This window comes from Panthera leo, chromosome B4, assembly GCF_018350215.1.
Source record: "Panthera leo isolate Ple1 chromosome B4, P.leo_Ple1_pat1.1, whole genome shotgun sequence".
Taxonomy (NCBI): domain Eukaryota; kingdom Metazoa; phylum Chordata; class Mammalia; order Carnivora; family Felidae; genus Panthera; species Panthera leo.
Window position 1 is genome coordinate 133,299,291 of NC_056685.1, and position 21,952 is coordinate 133,321,242.

The 21,952-nt window shown below is 46.5% G+C and overlaps 1 long non-coding RNA gene across 3 annotated transcripts in view; it reads right to left on the reverse strand.

Moving 5' to 3' along the window:
- LOC122225161 overlaps nucleotides 1-21,952 on the reverse strand; it is a 44,047-nt gene that overhangs the window by 18,759 nt on the left and 3,336 nt on the right. For all 3 annotated transcript variants that reach the window (XR_006205135.1, XR_006205133.1, XR_006205134.1), the window contains exon 2: nucleotides 20,637-20,707. This is a non-coding gene — a long non-coding RNA (uncharacterized LOC122225161). The remainder of the gene's footprint in view (nucleotides 1-20,636; nucleotides 20,708-21,952) is intronic.

Below are 21,952 nucleotides of genomic sequence, written 5' to 3' on the forward strand. Positions count from 1 at the left end.
CCTCACACTAACTTTCCCAATCCCCCATTTTTCTTCAGGGCATCGTGTCTTTTGCTCTTTTTGTTCCATCATGAAGTCCCAGCATGTCTTATATTAAATTATTTCACAGATTCATTCCTTATATTTAATTTCTAGACTCAGAGACACATGGGTTTATACCCCAGCATGGCCATTAACTTGCTGTGTGACCCTGGGTAAATCACTTAACCTCTCTGAGCTTTTTTTTTTTTTAATTTTATTTATTTATTTTGAGAGAGAGACAGAGAGAGTGAGCAGGGGAGGGGCAGAGAGAGATGGAGAGAGAATACCAAGCAGACTCCGTGCTGTCAGTGTGGAGCCTGACATGGGGCTCAAACCCATGAACTGTGAGATCATGACCTGAGCCAAAACCAAGAGTCAGACACTTAACTGACTGAGCCACCCAGGTGCCCCAACCTCCCTGAGCTTTATAATCTGGAAAATGGAGGTAAGAATACATTCCTTGCAAGGTTGCTGTGGGACTTGAAGCATATGTAAAGTAGTACCCACTAGTTGCCCCATAAAACACGAACAAGTTCTCTTCTGCCCTTGCTGTCTCCCTTGGTAGCATCCTAATCTAAACCCTCCTCATCACATACTTCCCAAAGGTCCCCAGTTTTCTAATCTTCTTCTCCAATCCAATATATCCAAACACGAAGACCAGAGAAATTTCAAAATATTGTGTTCCTTTTCCCACTCTTCTGACCCTATAACAGTCCTTTGCTATTGCCATCAGGTAAAGCTGAAGACCTTTTCTAGTCCTAAAATGTGCAATAGCATGGCCTCATACATCCCAGGATGACTCCACTGTGTCTTGTTGAAGACCATGGGAATGATTGTGATTGCCTGAGGGGGACTGGAAGATGAAGAGACCTAAGGACAGGACAGAAGGTTGGGGACATTAGCCTTTCAGGGCTGGAAGGAAGAGAACCAGTAGAGGAGCTTGTAGAAGGCCAGGTAGAGAGGTAGGCCTGGCATCCAGAAAAAGTTAGTTTCCAAGAGAAAGTGATCACGAGTGTCAAATGTTGCAGAAAGGTCAAGTAGAGAACTGAAAAGGGCATGTCACGAGTTTGAATACTGTCCTCCAAAAAGATGTGTCAAGTCTTAACCCCCCACACTTGTGAATGTGACTTTATTTGGAAATTGGGTCTTTGCAGCTGTAATTAAGTTAAGGATCTCAAGATAAGATTGCCCTTCACTCTGGAAAACAGTATGGAGTTTCCTCAAAAAATTAAAAATAGAACTACCCTATGACCCAGCAATTCTACTACTAGGTATTTATCCAAGGGATATAGGTGTGTGGTTTCAAAGGGGCACATGCACCCCAATGTTTATAGCAGCCCTATCGACAATAGCCAAGTATGGAAAGAGCCCAAATGTCCATCGACAGATGAATGGATAAAGAAGATGTGGTATATATATATATATATATATATATATATATATATATATATATACAATGGAGTATTACTCGGCAATCAAAAAGAATGAAATCTTGCCATTTGCAACAACGTGGATGGACCTAGAGGGTATTATGCTCAGCAAAATTAGTCAGAGAAAGACAAGTATCATATGACTTCATTCATATGAGGAATTTAAGGTACAAAACAGATGCACATAAGGGAAGGGGAGCAAAAATATAAAAACAATGAAGGGGACAAAACATAAGAGACTCTTAAATACAGAGAACAAACTGAGGGTTCCTGGAGGGGTTGTGAGTGGGGAGACAGGCTAAATGGGTAAGGGGCATTAAGGAGGGCACTTGTTGGGATGAGCACTGAGTGTTATACACAGGGGATGAATCATTGGAATCTACTCCTGAAATCATTATTGCTCTATATGCTAACTTGGATGTAAATTAAAAAAATAATTAAATTAAAAAAAAAGATTGCCCTTGATTTAGGGTGGGTCGTAAATCCAATGACTGATGTCCTTGGTGTTTATTAAAGGAGAGGGACACAGGGACACAGAGACACAGAGACACAGAGGTCAAGGTATGTAAAGACTGAGGCAGAGACTGGATGAAGGTGTCCATGAACACCAGAAATTAGGAGAGAGGCACCGATCTCTGGATTTCGGTTTTCTGGCCTCAGTGAGAGAATACATTTCTCTTACGTTTGATTTTGTCACAAGCTACCATGTTTGTGGTCCTGTTACAGCAACTCTGGGAACTAATAGAGGACGCCTTGCATTTATGAATAGAGTGGTTGTGGGCGCCTGGGTGGCTCAGTCGGACCTCAGTCTGGCTTCGGCTCAGGTCATGATCTCACGGTTTGTGAGTTCGAGCTCCATGTCGGGCTCTGTGCTGACAGCTCGGAGCCTGGAGACTGCTTTGGATTCTGTGTCTCCCTCTCTCTCTGCCCTTCCCCTGCTTGTGCTCTCTCTCTCAAAAATAAATAAACATTAAAAAATTAAAAAGAAAAAAAGAAATAGAGTGGTTGTTGGTTGACCATGGTGGGTTCTGAAGTAGTAGGAACACCTTTTCCAGGAAGCTTTACTAGAGGGGTGAGGAGACGAGGGCAGTAACTAAAACTAGGTCATCTAAAGAAAAGGGCTTTTATTTTTTAATTTTATTAATTCATTTTTTGAGAGAGAAAGAGAGAGACAGAGTGTGAGCTGGGGAGGGGCAGAGAGAGAGGGAGACAGAATCGGAAGCAGGCTCCAGGCTCTGAGCTGTCAGCACAGAGCCCAACGCGGGGCTTGAACTTCCCAACTGCGAGATCATGACCTGAGCCGAAGTTGGACTCTTAACTGACTGAGTCACCCAGGCACCGCAAGGTTTTTGTTTTGTTTGGCTTTTGTTTTTTACAAAATACTGCTCATAGGAGTTCCTATGCCCAACAGTGTTAGAAGGACAGAATCCACAGATTCACAGACTTTCAGGGCTGGAAGGACCCTTAAACATGCCTGGTCAGAAGTGTGTGGACTGGGAAGAGGATCTGTTGAAAGGGAATCTGGGAAAGAGGATCCGCCAGAAGCATCTGTTTGCCCTGGAGAGGATTGGGAATGCAAAGAGAAAGAGGGAATCGCTGCTTGGCTTTGCACATCCCCAAAAATATTCCAGCGTGTAAAGCAAAAGCGAATAGCCTTGAAAGCCAGTCTCTGCCAAGAGAGACAAGATTTTCTAAATAATATAAACCCACATTAACATATCAAGAGCCAGGCCTGGTGGACTAGGCCACCGAGTTTTGTTAGGAGCCTGGAGTGGAAGGCAGAGGCCAGGGACACACAGGGTTTCAATCTCCTCCTCTGGGCCAAAGCCAGGGGCAGGGGGACGGCGTGTGAGAGGGTTGAGGAGTAGCGAAAAGCACTGCCTTCTTGGCCCTCCTTCTTATTTGGATCCCTAGGAGACCCACAGTGGGCTAGACAGCGTGTCCAGCAAGCAGAGGGGCAAAAATGCAACACGGAGGTGGGAAAATGACTGGCTAAGTGACCCTGGTCCCCCTGGCTGCAGGGGATCCCGAAATTCCTCTGGGATCCACTAAGGGAACTGGGGTGCTGGAGGGCCCAGAGGGTCTCGGAAACCACCCTTTGTAGGGCATGATTCCAGCAGTGGCTGTCAGCAAGACACTCCAGAAAGCCCTCGGTGGCCCTGGCCACCACCACCATGGATAGTGGCAGTAGAAAGGAAAGGAACTTTAAAGGACTGTGCATTTACCCTCCAGAAACTGAGTCATCGTGAACTGGCAAATTACCTTTCCTTTCTACCTCCCCGAAGAGGGGCAGGGGCTCATCAGAGAAGTTACAGGAACCATTTTTCCTTGAATCTTTGTACCTGCTCCCCTTGCCACGGTCACCAGGCGGCGCTCCGAAAGCTGGGCCGCACGGCACGCCTGGGGCGGCATTTCTGAGGCCTGCCGCAAGGGGTGGGCTTGTGGGACAGGGTTGCTTGTGGGTCTGGACCATGGAGACTAACTGTGTGTGTGAATGGGACAAGATTCTTCTGGGAATGGTTCCAGGGATGGTTGCCGCTGGCACAGGATGTAGAAAAATCAAATTCGAGGATATAAATCTATACTGTCATATACCCTGGAGGCTAGGGAAGCACCTTCCCACCAGAGAGGCGGCGTAAGAGAAAGCAGAAAAGGCTCCCAAGCCACTGGCTGGGTGGAGATCTGGGCTGTTTAACAGAAATGTCACATCATGGGATCCTTCCTCTCGGTTCACTTCATCCTCCCCACAGCGCTAAGTGTTCTTATAAAAAACAGACAAGACCCAGAGCACCGGTTTCCCATATTCCTATTTTGAAATGGGGGTTCAGACGAGGTCATGATCCACAGCTAGTATGGGTCTGAACCTCCACGCCCCCATGTTTTCCCCACCAGAGCTCACTGCCTGATTCGAGAGGGAGGTGGAGGTTAAGGAGGAGGGGACTGGCAGGTGAGGGGAGCACAGGAAGCTCATGGGTCAAGTCCCCATAGACCTCTTTGTCATCTCCAAATTATCTACTGGTTGGGGGTGGGGAACATGACCTTGGGACCCAGGCAGGGCCAGGTTCATGTATCTGCAGTGAGATCTTGGGCAAATAACTTAAGCTTTGGGGCCTCTGATTTCATTCTTAGAACAATGGGGATGGGGACGCCTGGGGGGCTCAGGTCATGACCTCACAGTTCAGTTCGTGAGTTTGAGTCCCAAGTCGGGCTCTGTGCTGACAGCTCAGAGCCTGGAGCCTACTTCGGATTTTGTGTCTCCTTCTCTCTCTGCCCCTCCCCCACTCACGCTCTGTCCCTCAAAAATAAAATAAACATTAAAAAATAATAATAATAAAATAAAAGGAGATACTAAAGCATTAACAACAACAAAAAAGAACAATGGGGGCAATAATTCCCCTTATGGAGTGAGGGCTGAAGGGTTAGATGAGGGTATGTCCACAGTGTGCCCAGCTCAGAGCCTGATACAGGGAACAGGTCAAAATAATTTCATTCTGCTCTGTTCCAGTCATCATTTTCAAGGCTAAATGCTCTGGAGAAAGCAGAGCAGAGTGATTTAAATTTTTTTTTTTTTTTTAATGTTTGTATTTATTTTTGAGAGGAGGGGGCAGAGAGGGAGACACAGAATCTGAAGCCGGCTCCAGGCTCTGAGCTGTCAGCACAGAGCCTGGCGTGGAGCTCGAACTCACAGACTGAAAGATCATAACCTGAGATGAAGTTGGATGCTTAACAGACTGAGCCACCCTGGCACCCCAGAGCAGAGTGATTTAAACCAGGGACTGGTTTAAGAAGCCTGACCAAGCAAGCTTCCCCTGACCTTGACCTTTGGCGTTCTTAAAAAACACGATCTAGAAAACCTTTTCTTGTGAAGGGAACAGAACAGTCTCCTCGGGAGCTTGGCCCACCTGCTGCCTCCAGAGAGCATCAGAAAAGACAGTGCAGGTCGGTGGGGTCCATTGTCTCAGTGTTTTAGGCAAGAGACACAGGTGCAGCCGTGCGCTGGGTGAATGGGGCTCAGCCAGCTCCTCGCCTCCAGAGGACATCTGAGAATCACATTTTGTCAGTGACAGGGTGGTCACTGTCTGAAAATGTGCACTGACCTCAATAAAAGAATGCCAAACTCCGTCTTTCTTCCTCAAGTAATCTTGAGAGGAGAGAAGCCTCTGCCAGGTGCAGAAGAAAGAAGAAAACCCGCTTTTGGCAGCAGGGGAGTCAGGTTGCCATGGCAACGAGCTCCTTCCCAAGTCCACTTATTATATGGCTTTTGAATTAGACTTCCTCCTGTGTATACATCTAGCAGCTGGATTCCCATCTCGACACCAGCTCACCCTCCAGGCTTCTCTCCCAGGGAAACCACCACAGAAGGGAGCCACTGACCCTCCTTTCAAAGCCGGTGCCTCCTGTCCCTGGGATGGGACAGTATTTACTTGGCTTACATTGGGAAGAGCCGGAAAGAAACCCTCTCCTCCTCTGTAGGTGGGAAGGTAGTTGGAACAACTTCTTTGGCAATTTATTCAAATGGAAGTACATACTCTCTGACCTCGCAGTTCTGGGATTTAACCCTGGCACCTCAGCATTTCTGTAGCAGCAAATCTTCCTATCACTGAGAGGGAACTGGTTAAATATCAGCCGTGGCTACTGTGGAATACTATGTGACTGTAGGAATAATGAGCTAGATCCCACGAGCCCCCATGGGAAGATGCATTAAGTTCAAAAAGCAAGTTGCTCGAGCAAGTTTTTCAGACTCATAGAAGTAGAAAGTAGAATGGTGGCAGAGAACACTGGGACGGGGGAATGGGGGGGAACTGTTTAATAGGCGTACAGCTTCAAGGGCTCCTGGCTGGCTCAGTCGGTGGAATGCCCTCTTGATCTCGGGGTTGTGGGTTCGAGCCCCACGTGGGATGTAGAGACAACTTAAAGATAAAATCTTTAAAAAACAAAATAGGTGTACAGTTTTAGTATTGTGAGATGAAAAAGTTCTGAGATCAGTTGCCCAGCAATGTACATATACTTAGCACTACTGAACTGTAAACTTAAAAACGGTTAAGACAGTAAATTTGGTTTGCGTATTTCACAACATTCCAGAAAAGCAAGTTGCAGAATAGAATCAATACTGACAGCACGATCTTATTTGTGTGTGCATGAGTATGTGCATGCGTGTGCGTGTTTAATGGCAATGCAGTTTGGGAAGTAGACAAAATAAGCTGTTAACCAGTGGCTCCTTTTGCAGTGGGAAGGAATCGAGGAAAAACAGGATATTGCTTCTCATTTTATTCCTTCCCACATTGTTTTAAGACATATATAATTAGCATTTATTATTTTTGTAATTTCAACAAACCGGTAAATGAAGGGAGATGATATTAACATACCTGATACCAGGAAGCAGGCATGAATTTATTTATTTATTGAGTGTTAACCTACTGTGTACAGGCACTGTGCTAAGTTTGAGGGAGAGTCCCTGCCCTCCTGGGGGTTACACTCCTACAGTGGACAGTCTAAGCACAGCTGGGGCCAGACACAGAGAATACTGGAAGGCAAGAACTGCTTTCCCCATGTCCTCTCACACCTCTGAGGAGGTGCCATTTAAGCTGAGACCTGAAGGCTGGAAGGAGCCAGGCAGGGAAGGAAGGAAGGGGATCTGGGCCCAGGAGAAGTGATTCCAAAGACCCAGAGCCTGAGGAGAGAGGTCAATGTGTCAGGACTGAAAGCAGGAAGGAGAGGGTAGGCAACTAGAGGAGAGGAGGCCGAGGCGTGTTCCCGGTTCCCAGGGCTGCAGGATTCTCAGCAGAAGAGTGACATGATCTAATTTATGTTTTAAAAAGATCACCATGGCTGCCCTGGAGGGAATGGGTTGGAGAGGGGGCAAGAGTGAAAGCAGACAGACCAGATAATGATGTCTTTATTAGCTTCCTGCTGAACAGCTTTGACGAGCATTTTGGTTTTAGATGAGGTTGGAAAATTGCAGGTAATTACTGGGAGGTTAGAAGAGCGTGCTTTTTAAAAGGCTTTCATGCACACAAACCCGGTGACACTTGTTGTCTCAGCTGGGGTCGGGGAGAAGGAGGGTTACTGCCAGCTCTTCACATTTTCAGATGGCCTGAGTCAGTGGGATCCTGTTAAATGCAGAATCCGACTCAGCAGGTCAGGGTAGGAGCGGCCTGAGACTCTGCATTTCTGACAAGTTCCCAGGTGATGCTGAGTCAGAAATCACGCTAGCAGACTAAGGAGGACTTTCATTTTCAAAATTCCTGTAATGTTCACATTCCTTATTTATTTATTTATTTATTTATTTATTTATTTATTTATTTATAGTTTATTTATTTTGAGAGAGAGAGACAGCATGCACGCAAGTATGAGCGGGGAAGGGGCAGAGAGAGAGGAGAGAGAGAATCCCAAGCAAGCTCTGCACTGACAGTGCGGAGCCTGGCTTGGGGCTTGAACTCATGAACTATGAGATTGTGATCTGAGCTGAGATGGAGAGCTGGGTGCTTAACCAACTAAGCTACCCAGGCACCCCTATTTTTATTTTTAAAAAATGTTTATTTATTTATTTTGAGAGAAAGCAAGTGCATGTGAGTGGGGGAGGGGCAGAGGGGGAGGGAGAAAGAAAGAATCCCAACAGAGCCTGTGCTGTCAGTGCAAAGCCTGATGTGGGGCTGGATCTCATGAACGGTGAGATCATGACTGAGAGGAAATCAAGAGCCAGATGCCTGGGGCACCCAGGTGGCTCAGTTGGTTGAGCACTGACTGATCTCAGCTCAAGTCACGATCTCACGGTTTGGGAGTTCAAGCCCAGCATGGGGCTCCACGCTGGCAGAACGGAGCCTGGGATTCTCTCTCTTCCTCTCTCTCTGCCCCTCCCCCACTTGCTCTCTCTTGTTCACACTCTCTAAATTAATAAACATTAAAAAAAAAAGAATCAGATGCTTAACCAACTGAGCCACCCAGGTGCCCCACATTCCTTTTTTAAAGGCATAATTTGCTTTTGTGCTGGAAAATAATAACAATTAAAAAGATATTTTTAAAGCCTCCACACAGCCTGCTTGAGATATGAGCAGACAAAGCAAAAGGACAGATTAGGTAAGGGACATCTCTGGCTCAGGCCTCCAGGATGGCGAGGTCACCTAGCAGTAAGCTCTCCCAGGGAAATCTCAGAGCCCCAGTGCAAGACAAAGAAGAAACAATCTTTTTTTTTTTTAAGTTTATTTATTTATTTTGAGAGGGAGAAAGACAGAAAGAGAGAGAGCGAGGGAGGGGCAGAGAGAAAGAGAGAGAATCCCAAACTCGAACACACGAACCATGAGATCATGACCTGTGCCGAAACCAAGAGTCGGATACTTAACCGACTGAGCCACCCAGGTGCCCTGGAAGAAACAATCTTAAATAAACGTTAAGCACCTATTATCTATCAAGAACTATGTTAAGTTCTGGGATATGGGAGGAAAGAGTTGCTGGCAGAAGAGCAGGGAAGACAGATATAAACAGAGAATCTCAGCCCAAGCCCAAGGTGCTAAGTACACTGATGGAGATACGCACCAGGGCCAGAAGGGCGGCCAACCCGGGGAAGGAATGTGGTGGGGGGGGGGGGGGGGCTGCTGCCAAGGAATCACCTAGATCACCTGGGTTGATCTCACCTCCCAGGTCAGGCAGGAAACTGGCTCAGAGGCTCAGACACCAGAACAATGTTTGAATGAGTGACTTCCGGGTGCCAGGCACCGCCCTTTGGAGACAAGTCTTAGAGCCTGAGTGCTTAAGGGCACAGACTCTGGGGCCAGATTACTTGGGTCCAAATCTCAGGTCTGTCACTCACTAGTTGTGTGAACTTGGACAAAGTACTTAAACTCTCCGAGCCTCAATTTCCTCCTCTGAAAAATGGGATAATAATAACTAAAGAGTGTTGTAAGCATCAAAGGAGTTATTTGTATGTAAGGCACTTAACAATGATGATTAGTATGTAATAAGAGCTATTAAAGCACTAGCCATTATTACTTAATCCTCAAAACTCTGTGAGCCCAGTACTATTAAATGCCCATTTTGCAGGTAAAGACACTGAGGATTGCAAAGATCAAACTCAGCTCTGGAAAAGGCCCAAGCAGAGAAGCCCTGGGACAGAGCAGCGCCCCACATGCATCTCTGAGTCCTGAATCCCATTTCCCCTAGCACTGCTCAGGTGCCCCGAGCCCACCCCAGGCATTGCAAACACACCTGGTCCTCTCTCCCTCTGACTTCAAACAGCGGCCCTGTGCAGGACCCAGAGGCCACTCGGGCAGGGTCCCAGAGCGTTGCGTCCTTAGACTGCAGTATTCCCAGCTGTTCACTCAGCCAGCCTCCCTGAGGCAGATAAACCACAAATCTGACACTCAGCCTGCAGGGGCCACATTAGAACAGAACCGCCCTGGCTGCGCAGAGGGCCCTGCAAGATGAAAGAGGTTTCTGAGATGAGAAAGCAGCCTACCTCCATCTATCTCACTTAGTCCTGCTGGTTGGATGCAAATTGCTTTTTCACACTGAAGCAAAAGAATGTTTGTGGGTGGGATGAAGTGACAAGGGGATGCAGCTTGCTGGGGGAAGAGGGAGGGAGAGGGAGCCCCGCGGCAGCAGGACCCCCGAGCCAGAGGGGCCCCTGATGCCGGGCAGGGTGCAGCCACCAGGAATTCTCTCCTCCTTCCCAGGTGTACAGAATGTGAGAGTCAGGTTTTCTCCTCAGCCTTTGACTGGGACAGCAGGGCCTAGAAGCATTTTGATGGACTAGCGTATCTCCTGGAGTCAGTGGAAAGCGGGCTCCCGGGCCACAGGGCAGGCCGGCTGGGGTCCCTACCTACAGAGGCTCAGGGAGGGGAGACCTGTGTCCCATGCAAATAAGACGGTTGAAGGGAGGTCAAGTCTGCTTCTAGACACACTACTCAAACTCATATTTTATTTATGTATGATGGATGTATTTATATATGTTTATTTATACCCACTTCATTACATAAAGATCCTGAGATGGTTTGCAAAAAATGTGCACAATGTCAAGGAAGAAAACAAACAGCTTTGGGAGCTGCCGTGAGAGGGAAATAAAGGGAGGGAAAATAATGAAACTAGGAGTAAGATTAGCATCCATAAGTGTGCAATAAATAGTTCTGTGAGGTTGCTAACAAGGCCCGTACACTTGGTTCTGAGAACCTTAGTGGCCAAAGCTAAGGGCGACCGACAGTCAATGGAAAAAACGCAGAACTCAGAAGTATCACCTTAACCCTGGTGCAGAAACCTGGCAGGAGTTCCCCCATCGTCCACCTAAAGATGACCCTGGGATGCAGGAGACAAATGGATGCCCTCAATGGTACCCTGACAACAGATACAATAACAATCATTTCTCATAATGTGCCTCAGTGTTAACTGTGGCAGTAAAATGTCATCCCAGAGTAATCCTAATAATCTTTTTGGGCTGTTTGTAAGATCAGAAAGTGGAGACAGCCTCAATGTCCCTCAAACACACTGAAGTACAAACTTCCAATGGAGTACTACACAGCTGTTAAAAAGAAAGAAGAGGGGCGCCTGGGTGGCTCAGTCGGTTTAGCGTCCGACTTCAGCTCAGGTCACGATCTCGCGGTCCGTGAGTTCGAGCCCCGCGTCAGGCTCTGGGCTGATGGCTCGGAGCCTGGAGCCTGCTTCCGATTCTGTGTCTTCCTCTCTCTCTGCCCCTCCCCCGTTCATGCTCTGTCTCTCTCTGTCTCAAAAATAAATAAATGTTAAAATAAATAAATAAATAAATAAATAAAAATAAAAAGAAAGAAGAACAATTTAGGTATTCATATGAAACAATCACCAAGATGTATTGGGAAATGGAAAAAAAAAAAAAAAACAAGGGGTAGAATGATGCCTATAAATGAAAAAAAAAAGTGTATACACTTAAATGCTTGCATGTACCCGAGATCATTTCTGGAAGGGACCTGAAGCAGCTGCTGACTTCTGGGGAGGGGAACCAGGCAGAGGGTGACAAAGGCAAGAAGTGGACTTTTCATTATACAGTCTTTTGTACCTTCTGCATTTTGTACTCTGGGAGTGTATTACACATTCAACATAATTAAATAATGCGTTATAAACATGTAAGCAAAAATATCAGAGTGGTTACACACAAGGACCTCTATACAGACCCTCCTTTATGGTCAAGCTTAAGGACAACATATTGATTACCCAGGAGAACGGAAATCCCACACATCCCTCAGCTCAGTTCTCCATGAAAGTCATTTACCCAACGTGTTTCTGCCGAGACTCTGGTGGGTAGAAGATTTATATTGCTGATTAAGATCCATCGCTTTCCTCATCAACTGGAAAATTAAAAAACCTTTCCTTTCCACAAAAACAAACTGTTAGAACTAATATGGTTAGCAAAGTTGCAGGATACAAAATCAACACAAAAATTGGTCGTGTTTCTATAATGAACAATCTTAAAAAGAAATTAAGACAACAATTCAATTTACAATAGCATCATAAAGAATAAAATACTGAGGAATAAATTTAACCAAGAAGGTGAAGAACTTATACAATGAGAACTGCAAAATGTTGCTGCCAGATGTTAAAGAAGACAATAACTGGAAAGCTGTTTCTTGTTCCTGGATTGTTAAGATGTCAATGCTACCCAAATTGATCAACAGGTTCGATGCCATCTCTGTTATTTTGTAGAAATTGAAAAATCCATTAAATGCAGCTGCTCTGAAAAACAGTGTGGAGATTCCTCAAAAAATTAAAAATAGAACTACCCTGTGACCCAGCAATAGCACTGCTAGGAATTTACCCAAGGGATACAGGAGTACTGATGCATAGGGGCACTTGTACCCCAATGTTTATAGCAGCACTCTCAACAATAGCCAAATTATGGAAAGAGCCTAAATGTCCATCAACTGATGAATGGATAAAGAAGATGTGGTTTATATATACAATGGAATACTACTTGGCAATGAGAAAGAATGAAATCTGGCCATTTGCAGCAACGTGGATGGAACTGGAGGGTATTATGCTAAATGAAATAAGTCAGTCAGAGAAAGACCGACACCATATGTTTTCATTCATATGTGGATCTTGAGAAACTTAACAGAAGACCATGGAGGAGGGGAAGGGGGAAAAAAAAGTTACAGAGAGGGAGGGAGGCAAACCATAAGAGACTCTTGGATACTGAGAACAAACTGAGGGTTGATGGGGGGTGGGGGAGAGGGGAAAGTGGGTGATGGGCATTGAGGAGGGCACTTGTCAGGATGAGCACTGGGTGTTGTATGAAAACCAATGTAACAATAAATTATATTAAAAAATAAATAAAAAGATAAAGAAATAAAGAAAAATCCATTTAAAAAATTGAAAGTTTATTTTAGTTTTGAGAGAGCAAGAGAGAGCGAGCATGAGTGGGGGAGGGGCAGAGAGGGAAATATAGGATCGAAAGCAGGCTCCAGGCTCTGAGCTGTCAGCACAGAGGTTGACAGGGGGCTTGAACCCACGAACCGCAAGATCATGACCTGAGCCGAAGTCAGCACTTAACCGACTGAGCCACCCAGGCACCCTGAAAAATACATTTTAAAATTCATATGGAACCTTAAGGGATCCTGAATTACCAAAAAAATCTTGAAAGAGAACAACGCTGGAGGACTCACGCTTCCTGATTTTAAAACGTACTACAAGATAATGTGGTCCTGGAGGGGCGCCTGGGTGGCTCAGTAGGTTAAGGGTCTGACTTTGGATCAGGTCATGATCCCACAGTTTGTGAGTTCGAGCCCCGCGTCGGGCTCTGTGCTCACAGCTCAGAGCCTGGAGCCTGCTTCAGATTCTGTGTCTCCCTCTCTCTCTGCCCCTCCCCTGCTCATGCTGTGTCTCTCTTTGTCCCCAAAATAAATAAAACATTAAAAAAATTTAAAGATAATGTGGTCCTGGAATAAAGACAGATATGTAGACCAATGGAATAGAATAGAGAACCCAGAAATAAACCTTTGTATATATGTCAAATGTTTTCAATAAAGAGGGCCAAGGTGATTCAATGGGGAAATAACAGTCTTTTCAACAAATGGTGCTGGGAAAACTGGGTGTCCCCATGCAAAAGAATGTAGCTGGACCCCTACCTAGCACCATACACAGAAATGAATGCAAAATGGCCATCTTTGATTTGAGGTAGAGATTCAATAAATAACAGCTGAGAGACTGAGTGTCCTCACTTGTCCCAGTGCCCCCAAATGGTGCTTGAGAAGGTAGAGATGGAGGTAGACTGAGTATTTGGGGTATAGACAAAAGGTGAGTATTTTATGCCAACCAGGGTGCTATGGAAGGTGCTCCTTTACACACGCACGTACAAACACAATATGCATTCCACACCACACACACTGAGCATAGCATACATACATCATACATACATACATCACAGACATCCCACACATCCCACATATTGTACACAACACTACACATCCCCCAACATACACCACCAAATCACACACACACACCCCACATCACATGCCTCACGCACACACACCACACACACATCACACAGACATACCCCACTAGGAGTGGTCTATGATGTAGATCGAGAACAGGAGAGCTCCTATGAGATCCATTTCGTACCTAAAATTTTGCCAAATCTCTATTTCTACATCTCCCCCCACCCCCACTGCCCTGGCTCAATAAATACTGTGAAATGAATTAGTAATCAATATGTGGTTCCAGGGACTCCCATCTCTGCCACTCACTTCCCAAGTCTACAGTTCTTCCCTGGGGAGCTCCATGTGTCAGCTCAGTACTCTGATGGATGTAAAAGAATGACACCCTCTCCCTCCCATCCCAGGGAGAGTGAGGCTCCTATCAGCCATGTGCACCTTAGTATGAATGGAAGTGTGAGGGAGACAGGTGAGCATGGAGAGGAGCATGGCTTCTAGTTCTGGCGGTTACCAACCAGGTAACTGGATAATTGGAGGCAAAGGTATGGGGTGGGGGGAGTGGGGAGAACAGGAAGCTCTTCAGGGTGAGCAGGAAGGAAGAACTCAGAGGAGGCTCCAGATGCCTCCAGATGGAGGCATGTGTGGGCAGACGGCACCCGCACCAGCACCACCCGGGAGCAGAGGGAGCAGTGGGGGACTGTCCCAGCGTCTCCCAGTTGGCCCACGGCCAGCCCTGTCCTTACTTCCGTTCCCCATTCCCGGTGAGATGAGAAAAGACATGCTGTCTCCCCAGCTCACAGAGGCAGCAGATAAAGTAGGTGAGAAGAAATGAAGAAGCGACACAAAGAGCCCCAGGCCAGCCCTGAAGCAGCTCCGTAGGGTCTCTGCATAGTCCCCAGGATCAGCCTCCCCCAAGGGCTGTCCTGCACTGGGGACAGAAGCCTCTCTGTCTTCCATTCTCCCCCCACCGCATATCGTTGTGCTTGCCTTCCAGTAAAGGAAAGTCGTCGGCCCTGGGCTTTAACCTTGATGCTAGGACCAAGGAAGGCCTTGCTGTGTTTGGTTTTATTCTTGAGGCGTAAGGATGGGGAAGGAAGAGAGCATCATCATTTCAGAGAGCTGTGGATGTGCTCCAAGCACCCCCGGGTCCTCTTTATTTAGAAAACCTGCTTCATTAATTGATCCAAATCTTTTTTTTTTTTTTAAGGTATTTTGAATTTTAGTCAAACTTCTATTTAAGTAATGAGTTTCAGAGGGGGAAGAAGTCAAAGGCTGTGTTGCTCTTGGAACATTGATCATTAAACGATGAGGGATTCTGTCAACACTATCTTTCCCTCCTGTGCCCCCTACTCCTCCAGAGTCACACCAAGAAGGAACCTTAATTAACTTCTAGTTAGTTCCTTCTTTACCGCCCTCCCTCCACCCCACTCCATCTCCTCCCATCATTACGTGAATATACGCTGTGCAAAAACAAAACAGCCTCAGCCTAGCCAGTGGTGGGTGGAGGCCAGGATTCCTTTACAACATCCCTTGCCTTTTTGCGGGGGGGAAACCACCTCTGTGGGGCAAGTTGTGCCCTGAGCTTCCCACAGGGTCAGGTGGAGGCCGGTCATTTCCCGAAACCACATCTTTCCTCAGCATCTTCCTCTTGCAGGTTTCTCCTGAGAGCCCTCCCTCAAAAAATCCCTTGCAGAGATTTGCAAGGATCCCTGTCTCCTGGGGTCTGACTCTGACACTCTCTTCTGCTTTCTTTCTTTATAAAATGGTGGGGTTTCCAGGGTCTCTCCAGGAAGGATTTTGGCTCTCCTGCTTTTTTCTTTTAATGTTTATTTAGTTTTGAGAGAGAGAGAGAGGGAGCATGAGAAGGGGAGGGGCAGAGAGAGAGGGAGACACAGAATCTGAAGCAGGCTCTAGGCTCTGAGCTGTCAGCACAGAGCCCGACACGGGGCTTGAACTCACTAACTGCGAGACCACGACTGGAGCCAAAGCCGGACGCCCAACCGAGCTACCCAGGCACCCCTGGTGAGTCACCCAGGTGACTGAGCTACCCAGGCACCCCTGGCTCCCCTGCTGTGCATCTGTCAGCCCCACCTTAGGAGCCCTCCAAGCAGAGCTGAGTTTCTCCACCATGATGACCATCTCACATGTGCACAGGAAGGGTCTGGAGTGGGCACGTGAGTGTGGATGCTGTCGATCTGAGCGCCCTGAATGGCTCCCTTGAGATCCTGTCTGTGGGGTGATGGCAATGGGAAAACCATGCTCCCAGGTGCACTGGGCTGCCACAAAGTGCCAGCAGTGGCTTGAAACGAGAGAACTTTATTGCCTCATCGCTGTGGAGGCTAGAAGTCCAAAATCAAGGTGTCAACAGTGGCATACTCCACCTGAAATCTGTAGGGGAGCACCCTCCCTTGCCATATCTAGCTTCTCAGTTTTCCTGCAGTCCTGTGCTCCTTGCCCAGCAGCTGCATCCGTCCCATCTCTTCCCTCATTCTCACCCCCGCCTTCTCCCTCCTGTGTCTCTTCTCATAAGGACGCCAGTCATGTTTAATTTAGGGCCCACCCTAGTACAGTATCACCTTAACCAATGACCTCTGCAATGAACCTATTTCCAAATAAGCTCACATCCTGAAATATTAGGGGTGAGAACTTCAACGTATCTTTTTTTGGTGGGGGGAGAGGTGTCACAATTTAACCCTCTGCCATTTATAATGCCATCGCTGCCATTTGTTAGCTGTGGGATGCCACCCACGTGCCAATGTGTCTCAGCTCCTTCAGCTGTAGGAATGAGAATACCAGGGTGATATGGCCAGAGAGAGGAACGAGTATGGTCATGTATGTCCATTTGCCAGCATGGTGCTCGGTATATGGAGGTAGATCTTTTTTTTTTTTTTTTAAGTTTATTTATTTATTTTTGAAAGAGAGAGAGAGAGAGAGAGAGAGACACAAAGCATGTGAGGGGCAAAGAGAGAGAGAGAGGGAGAAAGAATCCCAAGCAGGCTCCGCGCTGTCAGCAAGGAGCCCAATTCGGGGTTTGATCCCAGGGACCGTGAGATCATGACCTGAGCTGAGATCAAGAATCAAAAAGGGCCACCCATGTGCCCTTTTTGAAGATGAATCTTTAACAAATAGTGATGCTCTCCTCAGCAGGGGCTCTCTTGGCTACCCGAAGGCTATTGTTACAGCCCTGCCCTCCCCCAGACCCCACCAAGCAGCCTCCACCCTGGAGATCTATTTTGTATCAATAAAAGATTACTGGAGCCTTTCAGGAAGTGAGGCTTCAGGGCCCATTATTTAAGTGCCACTCCTGTGACTGCTGGATGAGCAAGAGGAGTGCTAAGAATATATTGGGTAGGACAGCCTGGGTGAGTGAAACATGCAGGAAAGGCTCAGCACACAGTCTTTTCTGTCTAACAATGACTTTGCACTATGCGCAAATCAATCTTCCTAAGGCAATTTCCTGTTGCCAGGACAGAGCTGTCTCCCTTCTTCTCACCCTCCTGCTGTACTCCCCTTCATGCTGGGCTCCAACAAAGGGGTAAGTGTTCAGTATTTCTCCTAATTGATGCCATGACAGGTCCTTTTGCTGACATATCCTGGCATCTGTCTGCTTTATTCAGGGCAGCACAGCATTAACCTGAAATTGTCAGCTGTTTCCAGAATAATCAGTTCTCTTTCTGATCTAAGTCTCAAAGCGTGCATTGATTTTATTCAGTCTAGGATGCGTGTAGGTCATTTCAATAGGCTGCCTCCACCCTTCCACCCCCACCCGGAGCTCACCAAAACAAAGCAAATGAAAAGACCAACTTAAACTTCAGATTCTTTTGCCCTCCACCCTTGCAGAAACTGCTCATCAGTCATTAGTGCTTCTCAAATCTTAAGGAACAAATGAATCACCTGGGAGCTTATTAAATGCAAATTAAGATTCTGTAGATTTGGGTGAGGCCTGAGATTCTGTACTTCTAAGGAGCCCCCATGTGATACGGAAGGTGCTAGTTCACAGACCACACTCCGACCAGCGGCACCTACGTGGTCCCTCTCCACAAGGTCCATACATGTGCCAGGGACATAACAGGTAATATGACCAAGGTTTGCTCTGGGTGTTAGAGGAATAGCAGGGACAGAGTCCCTAACTGCCTGGGGAGTTAATGGAGACCTCCCAGGAAATGTAAGCCAGTGTAAAGAGGGGCCACGTGATCTGTGCTTCTACAAAGGTTACTCTGGGAATGACCTGCTGTGGGGAGAATGAAAAGGGAGGGCCAGGCTGAAGGCAGAGAGACCATGCGGAGGCTCTTGCAAAAATTAGGACAAGTATGATGAGGTCTGACGTAGGGCAGGGGTAGCAGGCAGGAGAGGAAGGGAAGGAAGATGTGACTGGAGGTGGGGGGCGGCGGAGCAGGAGGATGCAAAGTGCATCCCCAGACCACTGGTGTGACAGGTGTGGGGAAATGAGAAGTAAGTTCCTGGCTGGCTGCCAAGGCATGGTGACCTTGGGGAAGAGCCAGGAGAGGACAGGATGTGCAGGGAGAAGAATGAGGAACCGGATGGCTCACCACTAAGCAGGGTTCCAATGAGGAGCATTTATGCCGGCGGCTTTGGGTTGGAGGCAGGTGGGAAAAGAAGCAGGGGGCAGCACGGGAAGGTGTCACCTGGTGGGTGACAGCAACTGGGCCTCTTGGCAAGGAGACAGCATGGCCTGGCCCCAGCCCCAAGGGTAGCAGCCTACAACCAGGGTGTCCAAGACCCCATCACATGGTGAAAAGCAATGACCTCTGGTGGATGACCTGGGCCTCTACCCAGATCCATGGTTTAGTTACTCCTTTTATCTCTACCATCACCTTCTTTCTCCTGTCCTTAAGTTTATTGGGTTGGATGTTTATCTCATGACTTTTATCCTTTTTTCTCTTCTAATAGAAGCATTTAAGGCCATCAATTTCCCTTGAAGTATGGCTTCTATGGCATCTCCCAAGTTTTAACATGAGGCATGTTCATTATTCAATGCTAAATAATTTAAATATCCATTAATTAAATATCCATTAACTTTGACCCACGAGTTATTGAGAGAGGTGTTTTAAAAGTTTCAAATATATGTTTAAAAAATTTTTTAATGTTTTTTTTGAGAGAGACAGAGAGACAGAGAGACAGAGTGCAAGCGGGGGTGGGGCAGAGAGAGAAGGAGACACAGAATCCGAAGCAGGCTCCAGGCTCTCAGCTGTCAGCACAGAGCCTGATGTGGGGCTTGAACTCATGAAACGGGAGAACATGACCTGAGCCGAAGTCAGATACTTAACTGACTGAGCCACCCAGGCACCCCTCAAATATGTTTTAAAAATGTATCTCTTGGGGGGCGCCTGGGTGGCTCAGTCGGTTGAGCATCTGACTTCAGCTCAGGTCACAATCTCGCGGTCCGTGGGTTCGAGCCCCGCGTCGGGCTCTGGGCTGATGGCTCAGAGCCTGGAGCCTGCTTCAGATTCTGTGTCTCCCTCTCTGTCTGCCCCTCCCCCATTCATGCTCTGTCTCTCTCTGTCTCAAAAGAAAAAAAAAAAAAGTTAAAAAAAAAATTAAAAAAAAAAAAAACGTATCTCTTGGGCGCCTGAGTGGCTCAGTCAGTTAAATGCCTGACTCTTTTTGGCTCAGGTCATGCTCTCACATTAGTGAGTTCGAGCCCCGCACTGGGCTCTGCACTGACAGCACGGAGCCTGCTTGATGTTCTCTCCCTCTCTCTCTGCTCCTCCCTGCAATGCATGTGCATGCTCTGCTCTCTTAAAATAAACATTAAAAACAATTTTTTTTAAAGAGACAGAATGAAAATGAGAAAGAGATTGTTGAAAAGTAGGAAGGCAATTTAAAAAAAAGAACTAACTAGAACTTTCTTCTTAAGTAGGCTCCATGTCCAACAGTGAAGTTTGAACTCATGACCCTGAAATCAAGTCACATGCTTTACCAACTGAGCGCCAGGAGCCCCATCGAGAAGTTTAGAACATGAAAACAACTGTGGATGTGTTAAGCAGAAGGTTATAGATAATTTGAAGAGTAAATTAGTGAATTGGACCTGAGGCTATTGTACAGTGTATAACACAGAGACGATAAGATAGAAATATCAAAGAGAGTAAACTCCCAAAGTGAGAAAGTTTAGTATATGCCTACTTGGAGTCCAAAAAGAAAAGACAGAGGAGAATGGAGGAGAGGAAATATTTGGAGAGATAAAGCTGAGAATTTGGAGAAAAATGCACATAGACACATTTGTGCAAATGTTTCTATGAATACTCACCATAGCTCTCTGGAGGCCCACGGAGCCTAGCTAGGTAAAGGACCCCTGTGTAACAGACACTGAGAGTTGCCTATTCACATTCTTTTTCCTGTTTTCCCTATTAATGACCCCAACTTTATTTGGAGTAGCAGCCCCCTTGTTCCTTGGAAGGCCACGTGACTCAGTTCTGGACGATGAGATAATAAGCTTTGGGGAAGGAAATAAACTCAGTTGACGTGTGTCTTTTACCTTCTGCTCTTAACCATCCTGCTTGGAACTTGAAGGCAACGCTCGGAGGCTTGGTAGCCATCTTATGACCATGTGGAGGGAAGCTCACGCTAAAGATGGTCAAATGGAAGACAGAAAGCCCAAATGCTATCCGTGGACTGACTACTTCCAGATTTGGTGTATAAGAACAATAACTCCCTTTCAGTAAAGCCACCATGAACAGATTTCTCCTAAACACAATCCTTACTGCCTTCCATCTACCTATAGCACCAGACAGTCTACAGACCAGGGAGAGGTAGAAAGTAACAGATCCGTACATACCTGTGTTCACTTTAGACCGGGGCCTTTTAAGAAATGGTGACTATTCTTTGTTCCATGACACCATTCTCAGCCTGCAGAAAAAGCAAGAATAGTGAGAAAACCAATTTAAGCAGGAGTTTTATCTCTACCACCAAAAACCTTTTTTTAGAATGGTATTCTTTTAGGAAAATGTTCTCTTGCCATCTTGGACTCCTTCTGCTTCTCTAACAGCACCGAAACCACAAAGTGCAGACTGAGACACGACACTGACATATGGCAAAGGCCTGTGCTTCCTTCTTCCTAATGTCTGATCTGTTTGGTTTTTTTTTCTTCCTCCTCCCACCCCTCATTTGCATTCTCCTTTTCCCCCCCTGCCTTTCCCACTTCCACCCCTGAACCCCAAACCCACCATCTGGTTGCTGCTCAGCCCAGGTGAAGATACGGCTGGCCTCTGGCTCGGAGGCTTCTGGTAAGATCGGGACAGGTATCATGTCAAAGCCTCTCACTGTTGTATCTTGAAACTCACCCACCAGTGTCCACCCAGCTCAAGGAGAGAAGTCAGAGCTTACCCAGGGCACAGAGCCATGCCAGTGCCTTTTTCAAAATGAGTACTTCGCCTACCATACTGAATAAGAGCCTCCAGATGTCATAAAATCACAGTGCAAAGAATTAGGTCTTCATTTTTCAAACATGGCATTGATAAGATGGTACTAGTCTTGTTGTTGTTGTTGTTTTTGTTGTTGTTGTTGTCATTGTTGTTTATACAATGGTAGCAATAATTTTATTCTCTCAGGCTTTTTTTTTCATTCTTTTTTCTTTTCAACGTTTATTTATTTTTGAGAGAGACAGAGTGCAAGTGGTGGAGGGGCAGAGAGAGAGGGAGACAGAATCTGAAGCAGGCTCTAGGCTATGAGCTGTCAGCACAGAACCCAATGCGGGGCTGAAACCCACGAACCATGAGATTGACCTGAGCTGATATCAGACACTTAACTGACTGAGCCACCCAGGCATCCCTCTGAGCTTTCTTAATAAGTCACTTGCTCTAAGAATTGCCCATGAAGGTCTTGCTCATGAAGGTGAGAGCCACATAGAGGTCTCCCTCTTTTAGGAAATCTGACGTCACATAAATCAAGGTTTCTAGCCATGCTCATGCGTACCACAAAAGGCTTTTGATTTTGCAAATATGACAAAGGAATCTGCTTGGGAAGCAGACGTATCTGTCCCTCTCTCCTTCCCCATTTATAGGAAGGAAGGACAGTGAGAAGAAAAAAAACATAGTCCAGTTTTTCAAAAAAATTTTAAGTTTATTTTTTCATGTTGAGAGAGACAGAGACAGC